Consider the following 859-nt stretch of genomic DNA (forward strand, 5'->3'; position numbering starts at 1 on the left):
TTCCATTACTTTTCAGAATGCCCAACAGTGCTTTTGAAGAGTAACATGCACCAACAGAAAAGCAATGGTTTTGTAGCCATGAAAAACAAAAAATTTTTACTAAAACAGGAAGGTTACACTCTGTCAAACGTTTGCCCGTGGCATATGGCCAGCATCACAATGTTTTTAAACTCACTGTACGTTCCCAGGTGAGCTGAGGGGAATGTGACCGTGCGACTGCAGGCGCTTACAGTGGGAAAGCAAACCGTGTGTTGCGTGTCACAGTCATGGCAGAATTTTATATTGACGACAAAGTCCCTCTTGTCGCTGGGCAGAACAGGCTTGTGCCGCCGTCCTGTAATCCATTGCATGACGCGTCCTACATTCAAGCTTTCGGGAGCAACACTGTTGTTGCTGGGGCCCCCTTCTTGTTCTTGTTCTTAATGAAAAAATTAACACAATGTTAGTTTGAATTGAAAAATAATAAATTTTAGTGACTGGATGACAGGCATTATGTTGTGGCAATTGTTCAGACACCTCCAGTTATTGTCAATATAACTATGCATCTGTAAGCCCTTCATGTCTAGTTTCAAGAAACTGTTATCCTAGAGGTCACAATATTGCATTTCATCTATTATTCATTTGTGACCAAGTTTCCAAAAACGCCTCATGGGTTGTATAGTTGGAATCAATTAACCATTAACTACTACACCATATAAAATGTACTGCAGGATAGCAGAAAAGTTACCCTTTCTTGGCTTAAACATACCAGAATCCTCAAGTTCTTGAAGGTAGTCCTGGAAAAAGTTCATTATCATTACTTCCTTTTGGTGCTTGGCCGTACCCATCTCACTGAAAAAGGCTGCATCCGCCTTTAAGA

The sequence above is a fragment of the Odontesthes bonariensis genome, chromosome 6 (assembly GCF_027942865.1).
Source record: "Odontesthes bonariensis isolate fOdoBon6 chromosome 6, fOdoBon6.hap1, whole genome shotgun sequence".
NCBI lineage: Eukaryota > Metazoa > Chordata > Actinopteri > Atheriniformes > Atherinopsidae > Odontesthes > Odontesthes bonariensis.